The sequence below is a fragment of the Vulpes lagopus genome, chromosome 16, assembly GCF_018345385.1.
Source record: "Vulpes lagopus strain Blue_001 chromosome 16, ASM1834538v1, whole genome shotgun sequence".
Classification (NCBI taxonomy): domain Eukaryota; kingdom Metazoa; phylum Chordata; class Mammalia; order Carnivora; family Canidae; genus Vulpes; species Vulpes lagopus.
Window position 1 is genome coordinate 33,820,837 of NC_054839.1, and position 16,675 is coordinate 33,837,511.

The 16,675-nt window shown below is 33.5% G+C and overlaps 1 protein-coding gene across 4 annotated transcripts in view; it reads left to right on the plus strand.

Annotated features, from left to right (window-relative positions):
- Nucleotides 1-16,675, plus strand: part of KLF12 (Kruppel like factor 12) — a 429,166-nt gene that overhangs the window by 240,213 nt on the left and 172,278 nt on the right. The window contains exons 1-2 of one of the 4 annotated variants that reach the window (XM_041731039.1): nucleotides 9,568-10,343; nucleotides 11,437-11,507. The exons of 2 other annotated variants lie outside the window; for them this stretch is intronic. The gene's annotated coding sequence lies outside the window, so the exon portion shown is untranslated. Of the gene's footprint in view, nucleotides 1-9,567; nucleotides 10,344-11,436; nucleotides 11,508-16,675 lie in introns of those variants that run through there. One more of the 4 variants, XM_041731038.1, reaches the window with a different exon arrangement.

A 16,675-nucleotide genomic window follows, 5' to 3' on the forward strand; every position in this document is an offset into this window, starting at 1 on the left:
TTGAAGAAGTGACCTTTATTTGTCCCAGCTCTAATATATTCAGCTGTTAGAGGACAAGAGATGGTTCTTACTCTAGGTCATTCTAGACAAGTGGGATTTTTATCCCTATATAGCAACAGTGTGAGAGGCAGTCTGCATTTTCTGAAATATGTGAAAATTTATTTTAAAGAACATTTGATTTTTAATATAAAAATGTAAATCTTTTGCCCGAAGTTTATTCTTGTAATCTTTCCTAACTTAACCCTACTCATGAAAATGTATTGTGTGTATATATATGCATGTATCTTAAACAAGCAGAATGCCCTAGCACAATATTTTTTGCTTTTAGCTTTCTATTGGAAGTATTTCTGTTTTTGTCCTTTCATTTTTAGTTTTCATTCATGTGAAAAGAAGTGTTAGAATAGTCTAGGAAAATGCATTCCATATTTTGATGTTTCAGCCTAAAAGTTGGAATTCAGATTTTTTGACATGTTTACAAGGGTTTTCTTAGTACTTTCAAAAAGATATATATATTGTATCCATTTTCAACATTTATTTTATCTTTAAAAGTGTAAATTACTAGTTTCCTTTGAATTCTTTTAGGGCAGTTCATTGGATTGCACATGGTTAAAGTCTATTAAAGTGTCTCTTAATTTTTTTTAAAACTTCCATTAAACAATGAAAATCTGTCTCCTTTCAGTCATCATTGCTTAAAATTATACAATATCAACTCCACTTAAAATTATGTGACATGATCTTTGAAAAATAAAACTTAATGGGATTAAATGAATTATTTTTCTTCATGAGAAAATACTGGCAAATGAGTTTTTTTCCCTTCTTTTTATGGAGTGTTTGGAGTTAACTAGTTAGAAAGTTTAAGCAAACATATAGAAACTTGATAAGGTTAACTGTGAAGAGCTTGGTAGATCGAGTTTTTGGTGATAATTTCTTGAATTATGGCCCAAAGTGAGGCTAAAATCATTGACCCTTGAAACTTGTATGAGACAGAAGATAAAGAATCCAGCTTAGTGAGTCAGGATGTTTCAAAGGAAAATTATCATTATTTATCTGATAATAAACTACAAATAAGACTAGATACTATCCTTTAATGGCATGTTTGAAGATATTGTGTGTGTGTTCTCTGCTTCAAATGTACTCATGGTCAATATTTGTCTGATAAATAAATGATCATATTTTAATATGTTACTCTCAGTTAGATTCCATCAACTATTACGTAGAGGAAATCTTATAAAAAAGGAGGCCTAGAAATTCACTGTTTTTAATTAATTCTTGCTTTTTATGTTTGAAAAAAAGTAGAACCTATTTTCTATTAGAAAGCTTCCCTCATAAGCTGCATTTTGAAAAGTGTGATTATATTTAGTTCCTTTTTTCTTGCAGTTTTCTACAGAAAAGTAACAGCACAGTGACATTTTGCTTAAATATTTTTAAAATTATTTTGTTCTTGACCCAACTTTCCTAATTTTTTTTACTGTATTAGCCCTTTATTTTACATTATCTTTACTGATACCTTTTAATATAAAATGCTTGAGAAAATTATACTACTGGGTCTTTTGGATGAAAGATAATATTTCAAAACTTGATCCTTAAATGTGTGTATGTGTTGACTTTTTTTAATGAGAGAAAACAAACAAGTTCATTAACATATATATCTTCTGCATATGTAGGAGATACTAGGAACAATGAGTTAACTGATTTTTAAGTTTAAGCCACATATCTGTCTTTGGGTTTTCTGTAGATGTTTTAGCAATCAGGCATTAAAATCATAGCACTTGATCATTGAGAAAAATAATTGTTTCTTAAATTCTAAATTTGTAGGTCAGGAAATTAAAAGAAAGTTAAGCTCCCAGATTTCCAGTTTCTTGATGTTTGTAGCAAACATAATTTCTGCATTTTAGGTATTAAGAGGTATAGTTCTGCCCAGGGATTCAAGGTCATTATTATCCCTGATCCAGAGTAATTTAAACGTTAGACTCCTAATGCCATAAGTCCTTGTGAAAGAAATACATAAAGTGGAAATTTGCCTCTCTAGATGTATGTATACATATACATACATATATATATACACACACACACACCCACTTACATATATCTATACATTGATATTCATGTGAATTTATAAACGTAACTTCTGACATTCTGTTCCTCTACCCAATCTTCTAACTCCCATCTAAAAGTAGAGCCATCATGCATTGATTTGGATTCCATTAGAAATTACAACGAAAGACTTGTGATATGAAAAGATTCTGACAAATCTAAATAAATCAGTCTGGATCTAAAATCATCTGTAAAGGATCATTAGCTTACATGATCATTTTGATTCTTGTGCTACAGATTTATAGCAACACTATTCTGAAATTTTTAGTGTTGAGTGTGTTTTCTCTTGACCTTATTTTCTACGTGACTTTTCCAAGTACAGTGAAGCCTTCCTAGTTAAGCTCTTTGAAAATAAAGGGAGAGTACAAAGCATGACAGGCAGTGGTAGAGAATCAAGCTTTGAGTCCTCTCAAGTCCTCTAAAATCTTAGGAGATTTCTTACTTTTCAAAAGTATTTTATTCTTCTAAGAAAGGTTCATAAAACATAGAAACATTTATTTTTTGTAGATTGGTTGTTTCTTTCCAGTAAGATATGTGCATCTCTCTTTTCCATTTTTCTTTTTTTGGATAATTACTTATCATATTGTTTTTATGCAATTGAAGCACAATAACTTTTTTAATACAGATGAAAGACAAAGAAAATCTATTCTTCTACTGATAAAGTTTTCATGAAACAGTAAATGATAGAATTATGCATGCCGAAAGTTGTCTTTAGTGCTTTGAATAGCAGCAAGATCTAATTTCCCCCACCAAAAGCCTTCATAATTAAAGGCAGTCTAAATGATTTAACAAAACTATTATAATAAAAATATTAAAAGAGATAACCTAAAGTAATTTTAGTCTTAATTATTTTTATCTAAAAATTATAAAGTTTTTCATCAGATATTTAAATTTAATGATCAGTATCAGTGTTTGTTTTATTACAAATAAATTTATAAAAGGCCATCATATCATTATACATTCAGTCACTTGTCATATAATCCTTTATTTTGGTTGCCTGAGAAAGCTGTTTCAGAATTCATTTTTTTATTCATGGAAATAAAATTTGGCCAACTTTAGATAAATGTTTATTTAGAGTTTACAAAGATTTTAAAGGTCAATTAGATGAATAGATGGATAGGAATAGTGCTTTTTAAATCAATTTGAACAAAACAAACCTTTAAAAAAATGAAGATAACCTTTTATTAGCTTTGTTATCTTTCATTTTTTTTGCATTATTTATGGTGTGGATGGATGGCTTTAAGCTATCTGTCTAGATTAAAATTGGACAGTTGTACTTACTTGGTGGCACTTATGTCACTGGTTTCTGTTTTTGAAGGTATTTGATGTTTCTGATGCTGATTAACTGTGTGTGTGATCAGAGCTAGTGAATGATAGTTTTGATTTTGACGGTAACAAAAATTAAACTTTTTCTTTTTTTAACATTTATGCATTTTGAAGGTTCCAGTAGGATTGTTTCTCTGTCTTGTGATATGGCTAATGCTCTTATATAAAATGAACCCTTGCTGTGTGCCCTATTGCTACTAGTTAATTTTGTCATTTGGCTATGATTAAGCACAGATTTTCCAACACTAAGCACAGATTTAACGCAGTATTAAAGGATGTCCTGGAAGGTAACTGGAGAGAATCAGAGAGATGCTGTGTGCTCTGTGCTCATGCATAAAACTGTTTGGCGTCTCTACCTGTCTAGCAAGAATGGCAACTCTCCCCTATCCAGAATATCAGTGGCATATTGTAGGTAAATGGTATCCGGTAGCTTGAATTCCAAAGACTTTTGTCTTTGTAGGACTTCCATAGATTGTTGTCCTGTGACCTTTGTCCCTTTTTGAAACCTGTCCACGTGATGTTCTTGTAAAACCTCCACCACCAACAACCACAATTCATCTGAATGATTGGTTCCTTAGGGTGCCTTCCCTGTCTCAGTAGGTAGCACCAATCATTGTTGAGTTTCATAAGCTAAAACCATAGGAGTTATCCTTGATACCCTTTGTTCCTTCACCCTCCACAGCAAATTCATAACTTCTAAATGTGCCATATATCTGAATTCCTCTCCACCTCCGCAGTTGGCCACCCAAACTGTGCTGACAGCCTCCTTAGGGGTATCTAAGTTCCATTCTTTCCCCTTCCAACCCATTCTCCACATAGTGGGTTTTTCTTCTTACTTAGAAATTTTCTGCATCTTGCCATTTCTTTTAGAATAAAAGCTATTTTTCATTTGTAGCTTTTAGTCCCTTGCTTGTCCCCCTCCATGGACTTTTCTTTACCCTGAGTATCTGACAACTTCCTCAGTCTCTTATTCAAGTCTTGATTTAAATGACCGTCCGACTGTCACGGAATCCTTCCATTACTTCCTATTTAAAAGTGTGACTGCTTCTTTGGGCTGGCTGGTGAGGAGAGCAAGCATGGAAGCAGGAAAACAAGTCTGGAGACTCTTGAGAGATGAGACTAAAGATGGAGGTGACTTGCAGTAGGTTTGTGATATTAGAGATAAAATCATGTAAACCAATTGGTGAGGTGTTTTGGAAGTTTAGTGAAAGGTTCTCACTTATGGATTGGGTTTGGGGTTGATGAAAGAGAGAGGGTTGTTTGGTCTTGAGCTACTAAATAGATGTTGATAGTTTAATGACATAGGAAAGACTATAAGAGGAGATGGCTTTTTACCAGGGAGAGAAATTAAGAGTGTTGGTCTGGATTTGTTAGATTTAGATGCTAAGTGACTATTTCAAATACATTAATGGCCATGGGGACCTGTGTTTGGAATTGGAGGTTTCATAGTGATTGACATACTGATGTATGATTGCATAAAATAGTGCAAACAGAGTAGAGGGTATGGGACTAGGCCCTGAGGAATATCAATACTAAAAGCTTGAGAACAGTAAGTGGAGTCAGTAAAGAAGACTACAAGGAGCATAGGCAAAAAAACCCAGGGAAGTATGGTGCTCCAGAGCGCAAAAGAAACAAATACCTATGAAGTGATTATTCTGTAGTATTGAATATTATGAAACATCAAAGAAGATGAAAATAAGCAAGTAAATAGTGAATTGAGAGCAAGGAAATCATTCATTGATGGTCTATTTTTTTTTTTGAGCCATTGTTTTTTTTTTTTTTAAGATTTTATTTATTCATGAAAGAGAGAGAGGCAGAGAGACACAGGCAGAGGGAGCAGGCTTCATGCAGGGAGCCCGGCATGGGACTCGATTCTGGGTCTCCAGGATCATGCCCTGGGCTGAAGGCGGCACAAAACTGTTGAACCACCTGGGCTGCCCCCATTGGTGGTTTTGATAACAATTCTCAGTGGCCAATATTGTGGCCGGTCACTGGTTCCATGTAGCTGTTTAAGCTTAAATGTACATCAATTTAAATAAAATCCTTAGTCACACTAGTCATATTTCATATGTGAAATATGTAACAGCCACATGGGGCTGGTGGCTGCCATATTGGACAGTGAATATAACTAACATTTTCATCATTGCAGAAAGTTCTGTTGGGTAGTACTGTTCCAGAAGGCAAGTGCAGCTCTGAGTATAGTCATCCTCTGTTGGCCTGCCAGTCTCCTCCCCCTTTGGGGCAGGGATGTGGCCAGAGGAAGATCAGAGCCAGAGCCCTTGAAGTCCTGGATTCAGAATACCTGATCTAAAGGGGATACTGCCTAGTAGAGCAGTGAAGATGAAAGTATGATTGGATTAGAGGACAGTGAGAGTTATTACACAGGTCTTTTATTAATTATCAATTTTGAAGTTTTGTGCATCTGTTGGAAGAGGTCATGGACCCTGGAGCAAGTGGTTGTGGGGGCTTATGTTGTCTGAGAAAATTTGATTGAGGAGGCTGTACTTAACACTAGTCTGAAGATGAAAAAAATTCAGATCCACAAGAGGGTATGGATGTGCTCTTCAGCTGTGGGAAAAGAAAAATACAGGTACAGTTGTGTTCTAGACATATTAATGCATTTCATTCTCAGAACAAGTTTAGGAAGTAGTATTGTTAATACCCTCATTCTCCAAATGAAGAAAGAATCACATCTTATTCTGAAAAATGAGACTGATAAATAAACTGGAATTTTGTTTTGTAGACCTTTGAAGACCAAGTAGGGGACTTACACTTTTAACATAGTGTTCAAAGAAGACTCTGTTTTGTTTTTTTTTTCAACTGTATTAAATTTGGGGGAGGTACTCTAGAAAGGCCAATGCTTTCTCTAGTAACTTGTATCTATAATTAAGTGGCTATCACTCCATTTTCTCAGAATTTGTCCTTTATAGTAGAATAGCCACTCAATGGGGAATAGGAATGTGGTTTATCTCACAAATTGTTAGATATCACAAGCTCAAATTTTGACTTTTCTAACAAAATTTAACTTTGTTAAAATGTAAATTGTCTCTTAGAGGCAAATATCCTACCTTTTGTCAAATTGTGCCTTACAAGTGAATTTACTATATGTACATGCCTTTTTTTCACATTAGTTTATAAGCCCCTTGAGGTAAAGACAGGTATGCATTTGTTTTACCCTGTAGCACCCTGCCCAAAGCTTGGCAAATAATGGGATGTTGACTAGATATGGTTGGGGTAGACTGAGTAGACTACTGTGTTATTGCTGCTGAATCACTTTGGGCCAGTGGTACCCTTCATCTGCTTTCCTTTCGTGCTTAACCTTACAGTGTCCTTCCCTGTCACATCTCTCCAGTTTACAAAAAAAAGAAAAATCCCTAACTATACCACCTTGTAGTCTTTGACTGAATGTCACCCTTTTATGTAAGGCAGTTACCAATTTGGCAAGGACATTTAAATTTATCTGTCTTCTGGAGCACTACACCACACATTCCTAAGGCTTTGTCTTTTTCAACAAGAGAAACTTTTGAGACTTTGATAGAATCACTCATTTTTTCTCATGCAAATAACTATTTTAATTTTTAATGAATTTACTACTGTTCTCATTAAAGTTGCTTATTAGTAAAAAGATGTGTAATAAGCCATAATCTTTTATTTAACAGCTAACAACAAACTTGACAACGCGTTAAAAAGAGGAGGCAATATTATGTTGACATTAGCCCTGGTAATTGTTTGGAAAAGGTATTTTTAATTTAGCGGTCATCCTCATGGTTACTGTATTAATAATAAATTTTGTATTCAAGGTTGACTTTTTTTTTTTTTCATTTCCCAGAAGACAGTTTACAAGGCACTAATGTAACAATAGAATGAAAAGAAACATGAAGGTTGAGGATTACCTTTTGCCATAAAGACTTTGCCGGAGTGTGAGATAGTTTCTTAGGCCATTCTACACAGCCTTTCCATAATTGTCTCCATTCATATTTTGCCTTATAATATGCAAATGAACTGTGTTAATGCTCATTAATTTGTACTGTTTCTGGTTCAAAATATTTGCAGTTCTTTTAAAATGATTATAAGACAACATATCAAAACATTAGAAGCATTGATTTTGGGTTTTATCGTTGGTTCTCATGTTTCAAATATTATCATTTTTATTTAAGTGACCCCTGAGCAATAAAATATGGGCTGATGCAATATGATTGCTTAAATGTTTTTTTTTTTTGTCATTAAAACAAAAACTCAAAGCCTAAAATTGAGTTCTACATTTGACATTTGTCATTCAGACTATTTTCAGACCACAAGTCTTATTTCTTAATGATTTAAGAAGTATTTCCAATGTTAATTGACTAAATTCATTTGCTTGTTTTGAAATTCAGAATTAGTTCTTTAACTCCACATTCATTTGATACAATAATGTCCAAGAACAAATTTGTGTACTTTAGCATATTATTTTTCTAGCACTATGTCAGTGTATTCTGACCATAATTTAGATGAAAGTCAAAAATGACCCAAAGAAAAATGATTTAGGAAGATAAATTTCTGAGAAAATGTGGTATCACATACATACACACACGTACGGAGAGGAATATTATTCATAAAAAAAAAGAGAAAGAAATCCTGAGATTTGCAACAACTTGTATGGACCTTGAGGGCATTTATACTAAGTAAAATATGTCAGAGAAAGATAAAAATAGTCTATGATTTCACTTATATGTGTAACTTAAAAAAAAAAAAAGAACCCGTGGAAACAGAACAGTGTTTGCCAGAGATGGGTGGTGGGATTGTGGGGGAAATGGATGAAGGTGGTCAAAAAGTATACACTTCGAGTTACAGGTTGTAGGGACATAATATAAGCCATGGTGACTATCCTTAATAATACTGTACTATATATTTGAAAGTTGCTAAGAAAGTAGATAACTTAAAAGTTATCAAAGAGAAAAATAGTTAATTCTGTGGGTGATGGATGCTAACATTACTATGATGATGATTTTGCAATATATACATATATCAATAATGTTGTACACCTAAAATTAATACAGTATTTTATCTCAATAAAACTGGAATAAAATGTCGTTCTGAAAATCCCCAAAAGGTTAGGTCCTTCATATTTTAAAGAACAGAAATTTTTATTTTATTTTTTATTTTATTTTTTTAGAACAGGAATTTTTAAAATTCAGGATTCATCTGCAGCAGTCAGTATTTCTAATGCCTGTGATGGATGTATAGATGGCAGAAATCAGGAGGGCTGACCAAATAAGAGACAAGGAGAGCTAAGCTACTGCTGTCTTAATCAAGCAGAGCACTTAGCTTTGTTTTTTAAAATGTAGTGAAGACAAGATTGAATAAGCTAACAAAACATTACACGAGTCCATAGTTTTTAATTTCTGTTCAGTTTTTAGACAAAGCCATGAATCAGCCTATTTATTTTGAGTTGTACTGATGCAGGAAACTTAGTCACCTGACTTTATCTTATAATACATTTTATAAATGTCTTCTAAATAACATAATTCCACATTAATCTAATTAAGATTTTGTTCCATCCCACCATTAACACTAAAAGTAAAACGCTGAAGAAAAAAATTCATGACCTTTTGCTAGGACCAGGATCAGATTTCCAAAGTTATGAGTGAATTGGAATGGGAAAGCCAATGCAGAGAATTGTTTTAACTTTTGGTATAAATGAGGTCTTATATACAGTGAGTATTTTTAGCTCTGTCTATGAACAACTTAGATGAACAATACAGTTTGCTTTTTAAGAAATCCTAAGGAAAAGCACTGCAGTATGCAAAAAAAATGCCACTATCTAATGTATACAGAGGAGGCAAGGTTTATATGGCAGTGAAACTATTTGAAAATCTTTTCAGATGGGACAATAATTCTACACAAAAAAACTGGAAAGTGAAATTCTCTTGACCTTGTCAAACTGTAATTAGGCCTGTATTATCCATTTTGTTGTATTAAATAATTTATTTCCTTAGATTTATAAATCAGGAGAACTTTGACTAGATTTCATTTTGTGTTTGACTGTGTTGATTGAAATATTTTGGACTCTCATATTAAATATAAGCAAAATATTTATCTTGCTAATTGGATGAAAACAATTATTTTACTGCTTTAAACATTAGGAAATATTAAAGAAAAAATATTATTCTAGATTTTATTCCTCTTCAGTATAAAATAGCATTTATTAATGATTGTATGCAGATGCCAAAATACAGACTGGAAATGAAATCTCTGGCTTTGTAAATAATAACATAAATCTTGAGTTATAAAAATGGAATGATTTCCCTTAATATACCTTTCATTTCCAAAGCTCTGTTTTCTTAATTTCTGTTTAATTTTCACTTGGCAATGACTCCTGAAATTTGACTTTTGTTATCTCTAGAGAGTGGGTTTAGGAATTAATGATTATAAATAGGTACATAAAAAGAGTTCTGTTTCAGACATTAACATTTTTTAAGGTATCAGCCTTATTAAGAATTGGGTTCATATTTTTTAGCACAGTGATAATAACATCTGTTTGCTAATAACATCAAGTCTACTCTTTTTAAAGGCAGAAAGTCTTTATAGATGTTTTTCTTCAAACAGGTCAAGGTGCAGTTTTCCATTCCATAATAGGCCAGTTAATTGTACTAGGTTTCTGTTTCAAGAAAAACACTATTTAGAACATAGCCAAGAATCTGGAATTTAGAAAAATTGTCTTTGGAAGAGCGGCCCTTTTCATGCACCTGTGAACGAAAATCCCACAGGTCCTTAAAAGCCTATTTATTCTAATTTTAGACACTAGTTTTACCACATGTTTGTTTTGTTTTCCAGCTCTAAAAGTAGTTTTGAAGCAGCAAATTAGGAAGGGAACGGGTGAGTCATGGCTACAGGCATATGGAAGCAGCTGGAAGTGACAGAGCAACCTCCATCACATGTTGGAGGTAATTCCTCATAAAGACCAAAGATGCTACATTTATGTTTTATTACAATAATTCTTTATGTGTTTTTTTCCCTTAACTACGGCATGCAGTTAGTTTACCATGCTGATGGTAGTATGAGGCAATGAACTGAATTTGAATTTCCTTCTGACTCATTTAACTGTCTCTCAGAGTTAGTCTGGGTTTAATACCAACTATGTAAGTTGAAAAGTTTTATATTTGTTCATTAGGAGAAGAAAGGCAAAGTCCCTAACCATTTCCTTTTCTCAGCAATCTAATATTTAATTGGGGTGGGAGAAAATAAATAATTAAGGGAGCTGTGTGTGAAGTTCTAGGTATGCATGACTTGCTGTGGACCCAAGAAGGGTCTCTCTCTATACACTGGGCAGAGGGGAGCATTTTATTAGACATGGTATGAGCTCAGTTCTAAAGGAGAAAAGAGTTTAGCTGGGTAGAGGAGATAGAGAGCCCTGCTCTAGGCAAAAGGAATGGCCCCCATAGTCACTGAGAACCGAAGGAACAGGATTTGAGAATCTCAAGTAGTTATGGAGCTTCTGGTAAGGTGGGATAGAACAGGGGTCAGCAAACCTTCTCTGTAAAGGGCCAATTAGTAAACATTTTAGATTCTGCAAACCTTATGGATCATATGGTCTGAAATAATAGCTTCCCTCTGCTGTTGTCCTACCAATGCAACCACAGACTGTATGTAAATGAGTAGGCGTGACTGTGTTCCATGCTTACAGTTCACAAAAATGGCCTTCTTGGATTTGCCCCAAAGTCTCCAACTTGCCACACCCCTGAAGTGGAGCCTGTGTAAGCCCCATGGTCCTCTACCTCTTTACATAATTTTCTTGTTATTGTTGTTAATAACTTTGTAGGATTGATCTCAAATGGCATAGTGTCAATGGAATTATGGAAAATTTGTATGTACCTTCTCTTCAAAATATTTTATTTCTGTGTGTTACGTATTATAGTTTTCATATCTGATTTTTGCTTTTATGGAGATTCCAACATTTGTTTGCATAGTGTTATAGTAATTGCCTACAATGTCTCATTATCTTCATATTCCTTATTCTATTTTCTTTTTGTTCCCAAGTTTGTGTCACATTCAAATTGTCACCATAGAAGAGTAGCAGGAAAGACATCGAATATCCCAGGATCGTGGAGGTAGGCGTTACAAACCAGTAACATTTGAGCTCACCCTTGAGGGATAAGTAGAATTTTGCTGAGCAGTGAGAAAAATAAATGATATTTTGGGTATAAGAAGTAGCATCAGCAAATATAAAAAGATGTGCATAGGAGTGTAATACTCACTGAACAACAGGTAGTCCAGAATATTTGAAAACCTGGAGGATTTAGGTCTATCCTCTGTTTTAGTGCCTTGATTGACATTCTTGGTAGTTTGGGATTTTTCCTACAGTCTGTGGAAAGTTCTTGCTCCTCTGCAGAGTCTGTTATCCTCATCACAGCCAAGATGGTCCTTTTAAACATAACTTAGACCATATCACACCTCTATTCAAAGATTTCACACACAAAAAATCATTGCCATGATACTAAAAGATACTAAAAAGATACTATGTGACCTGGTTCCTTTCTCCCCTGTCTGAATCATTTTCTCTCATGTTTCCTATTCCCCCTCTGCTGGCCTCCTTAGAACTTCTCAAGCATACTCAGCCCACTGCCTGTTCATGGCACTCACAGATCCTCTGGAGCACTCTTCACTGAGTATCTTCCTTATTTCATCCAGGTTTCATATCCAATTTGATTTTATCAGGCAGGCCTTCTGTGACCCACCCCATCTAAATGGAAGCTTCTTCCATGATATTCTCTGGCTTCTCATCCTGCCTACTTTTTCTGGCTAGAAAATCTCTCTTTTAGGAAGGTAAATCTGATGTTGCTGGAGAAGTTGGACTCCAAAATAGGAGAGGGCTGTGGGTCAAATGAGAGAATGAGAATTTTGAGGAATTATGAGAAGTGTTCAGCATAGTATTTCAGGCCAGGAATATTTTGAAATAATTAATAGAAGTTTTGCACCCTCTTTACATTTTTGTTGTTCTTCACTCCTCTTTTAATTTTGCCTACTTAGAATAGCTCCCACAGCATGTCCAAATGAGAAAGTACTTTTATGTAAGAAACATCAAATTTCTAAGGTTGAATTTTATGTTTCTGTAATCCCTATAGGAAAATGAAAAAAAAATTTTTTTGCCTTTTTATTAGCATCTGTATAATTTTATGTGATTATCCATATAGAATGTAATTTTCCAGTGTGAATAGAGGTTGTGGAGTAGGTAATTTAATTAAATTTACTTTGAGTTTATGTTTTTCTAAAACCAGATATAAGGTCAATGTAACTCTTATGCTCCATTAAGAGTCTAAGATTCATGAGAGATATCCATTAATACCTTTTCAGATTTGAAGGTCAAGAGAAAATGCCAGTAGAGTTATTACTATTTTATCATGAAGTCCTTTATGATAGCTAAAATACTAAGAAAAAGTAACAACTAAATTATATAATAAGAATTTATTAACTATGGGGATCCCTGGGTGGCTCAGCGGTTTGGCGCCTGCCCAGGGTGTGATCCTGGAGTCCTGGGATTGAGTCCCGCGTCGGGCTCCCGTTGTGGAGCCTGCTTCTCTCTCCTCCTGTGCCTGTGCCTCTCTCTTTCTCTCTCTACATCTATCATGAATAAATAAATAAACCTTAAAAAAAAAGATTTTATAAAAGAATTTATTAACTAGATAAACATCTGTTTGAGGGAAAGTACTCCAGATCCAAGAAAAGATATATCAAACAACTATTTTGTATCATGTAAGCAGTTGTATGTATCCTCTGACATTCCCTAACTTGTCTGGCCAGGATGAGGTGTGAGAATACCTAGATAAAGTTTAGGAAGAAGTGAATAAACATAGCAGTATTTGTAGTCATTTCTGGTTGAGCAAACTTTTTTTTTTTATCTTTATATCTATCCATATATACAAACAATGAACTGTGGTGTGTGGAAACATTTGATGGAGAGAATACTTCAGCACATTACTGAATATGAAGTAGTGATTTTCCCCCTACTTCTGTTGCCTGAATTACAAAGTTTTGCCTAAAGGAAATTTTGCCTGTGATCATTTTAATGTTGTGTGTGAGGGTTGCTTAGAGGTCCTATATAGCTCTATCAGGCAGGTGAGACCCAGTATGCTGAGTCAGCTGGATTTTATAATTGGCATGCACTTTATTCAAAATTGGGAAATAACGTAGTATTATGGGAAATTGTATTACTTATGGCATAAGTTATGGTAATGAAAAAATATCCAAGAGCAATGAAGGAAATTACTTCTAGAAAAATCCATGGTTAAAGAATTTTTTTTTTTTTTTTTTTAAGAAAATGTTTTGGTAAATTGTTCTTTGTGGACAGTACTCCTTCCTGTAGTATGGAGGACTGGGTACTCTGGAAAGTCATCCTGCTACAAAACAATTAGAGAACAGATAAGAGAGATCTTGAGTTCCTTCTACCATTCCCAATTGTTCTCTTCCCAGTCTACACAATGACAAATGCATGCGTGCACATAAATGTACATATTAAAATATCATGAAGCCATAAACTAGACTTAACCTGAGAACAGTGTCTGTATTAGAGCTAGGGCTGACCAAGATCACGAACCAAATAGAATTAAAATATATATATATATATATATATATATGTCAATGGATAGGCTACACTTTTGTTAAAACTTGAAAAATGAAAACAAACCCAAAACTCAAAAATGACAAAGAAGTTCAAAATAAAAGCAGGATAAAGACATCACTTCACAAAGGATTACACCAATAGACTGCTATCCAACTTCTCAATATTAACAATGGCAGCTAGGAGAAAGTGGGGTAGTATTTTCAAATACTGGGAGAACATGTCAACATAAAGTTGTATAGTCACTATTTTATAATTCTGTGAAAGATCTTTCGAATATATGAGCAAACACAGGGATATTTTTATGTGAACAAAAACTGAGGACCTAAGTAAAGGAAATTCTAAAATACTCATCTGAAGGATTCTGACATGTGGAAGATAATGGAAAGATACCAAAAGGGTTATCTGAAATGTAAAAAAGAAGGGTGACCAAAGAAATTGGTAAACATTTCATAAAAATATACACTTTTTTCTTAAAGTAATACTATTAATATTTGATTTGTAGGGTTATTAAACAGTAGAATTAAAATATTGAATTATGGTTAATAGTTAAGTTTGGAGAGAAAACTGGGAGTTAGTTTCTGTTGTTATTTGTCTATGACATTGTTAATTGGCTTGGTAAGAATTCAGGAGTAATTACAGAAAGAATAGAGTTACAGTACATAATTTCCCAAACTAATAGAATTGGGGGAAAATGTATAAGACAACAGGAAACAAACAAACAAAAAATAATAATAATCATCTCTCTTTTACTCTACATTTTTTAATATTGGTAGTGAGAACAAATAAACAGGACAAATAAGAAGGAAAAAGGTGATTTTTTAAAAAGCCAAATTTCACTAATCATAATAAATGTAAATAACTATGGTAGGCTGAATCCTGGCTGGCCTCCAAGATTTTCTGTCTGCCCCACCGTAGGTACATGCAAGTTGAACCTGTAAATGAAGACTTAATCAAGTGAAACCTTGATTTTAGCCTATGATACCCTGTGCAGAGCACCCAGCTAAAATATGCTGAATTCTCAACCCACAGAAACTTCAAGATAATAAGTTTGTGTTAAGCCACTAAGTTTATGATGAATTGTATGCAGCAATAGAGAACTAATGGAGTGTACTAAACACAAAAGCCAAAAGATGGAGATTGGTTTGGATTTAAAAGCATAATTATATGTGGTTTATAAGAAACACACCTAAACCTAAAAACAAATAAAGATTGAAAGTAGGGGATCCCTGGGTGGCGCAGCGGTTTGGCGCCTGCCTTTGGCCCAGGGCGCAATCCTGGAGACCCGGGATCGAATCCCACGTCGGGCTCCCGGTGCATGGAGCCTGCTTCTCCCTCTGCCTGTGTCTCTGCCTCTCTCTCTCTCTCTCTCTCTCTCTCTCTCTCTCTCTCTGTGACTATCATAAATAAAATTAAAAAAAAAAAAAGAAAAAAAAAAGATTGAAAGTAAAGGGATCACAACAGGTTTACCATGGAGGTTTGCCCATTTTATTTAAGACCATTTAGCCTTTAGTACATAAAATATAATTACGTAGAGATAGAGAATTTCACTACATATTTTATTGGGGTGATATAACAGTTGTAAACTTCTAAGCAACTAGAAAAGTAGAATGAAAATATATAAAGCAAAATTGATTGAAGATAAAAACTTGAAAGACCCTCTGTGATATGGATTGAGATTTCATTATACCATTGTCAGTTGTTTTGATGTCAAACAGAAAAAGCTAATAAAAATAATGATCATTTATGTAACATAACTAATAAGGTAAATGGAATAAACATAGTGAGATCTCTCCAACAATTTTGAAAAAAAACTTTCAAAAATTTCAAAACTAAAAAAATGTACCAAAAATAGTAAAACCAAGCCTTATCCGATTTCTAAAAATTCCTGTCACACTGACTGCATTTTCTGACTACTGCATTTAATTAGAAGTCATAGAGTAAAAATATACATTTCAAATTTTAAAGTCTTTATAAATAACTCCTGAATCAGAGAAGAAATTATAATGGAAACTAAAAAAAAATTTAGAATTGCATGAAAATGGAAATACTGTATATTGAAATTTGTATGATGCTGTAAAACTGTTATTTGTGACTCCTAAGGGAATAAATGCATGTATTAGAAAAGAAGAGAAGTTGATTAGGGATGTCTGTTTTATTATACTTTATAGAAATTCATTTATTGAAATAATTATTTACATACCATGCTTACCTATGTTAATTGTGTTTTTGCCTAGTTTAAATATTACAAAAGTAAATGACCAAAAAAATTTTTTTGATAGAGTAGTTGATGATCTAATTAATCAGTAATTACTATGTTCTTTTTATTCCTTTACATATGATATATGAAAAATTAAGGTGGATAACTGTTGAAATAGAGGTAGTTTTGAAACAGTAGTGAACCATACCCAAATTGTTACTAACCATGTATTTATTTTATATCTCATCCTTGAAATTATAACTCAAATCTGATATTTAGGAATAGCTCTAGATATATGCAACTTAATAAAGACAAAGAGCTATGATTCTTAAAACATTTTTTAAAATTTAATATTTAACCTAAGACATTTTTGTGAGGTATTACTTAAAAGAAACCTATCATTGAAACCTTTAGCAACTAATGCTTGAAAAAGCGTTAATAATATAATTATGAAATCGTGA